The sequence below is a fragment of the Etheostoma spectabile genome, chromosome 14 (assembly GCF_008692095.1).
Source record: "Etheostoma spectabile isolate EspeVRDwgs_2016 chromosome 14, UIUC_Espe_1.0, whole genome shotgun sequence".
NCBI lineage: Eukaryota > Metazoa > Chordata > Actinopteri > Perciformes > Percidae > Etheostoma > Etheostoma spectabile.
This window is the reverse complement of record NC_045746.1, coordinates 13,732,637-13,733,241: the sequence shown is the minus strand read 5'-3', so window position 1 is coordinate 13,733,241 and position 605 is coordinate 13,732,637.

Here is a 605-nt window from a genome sequence, read left to right as displayed (position 1 = left end):
CACACACACACACACACACACAAACGACCTAATTTCGCCAAGGAGGCCAGTTTAACAGAGCCTATGAAAAGACAACAGCTGTACAGTACAAAGGGGAATGTCCTTGTTTACTTTATAAATGCATTGTAACAAAAACAGTGATTGAATACTTCAAATTAGTCAACATGCTTTAATGAGAAACTCTCGCCAAAATGCAACCTAGGGCTTTTTGGTGAATGTACCCAAGTCAAACTTTTGTTTAAAGCATATTTAGTGTCACGGAAGGGTCACTTTTAAAACGTACTGTGTTCTCGTGTTTTGGTCAAATGACCTTTTGAATGGGAGAGCTAGGGGCACTTTTATCCTAGCCTCAAAATAGCTATTAAATACTGTTGTGTACACGGAGTTTACTAAAAGGAAAGGTTTTAAGCAACTCACTGTAGCTGTTGCTGTTTACGCTATCCGCCATTTTCCCAGTCAAAAATATGCGATCTCCAAATGCGACTGAACGGACTCCATAGGAGGAAATGTCATTCTTACATGAGGCTCCTTTTTTCAACTAAAAGGTCAATATTGTTTCAATAACGACAAAACAACAAAATATCTGTGCATTTATATGGAACTAA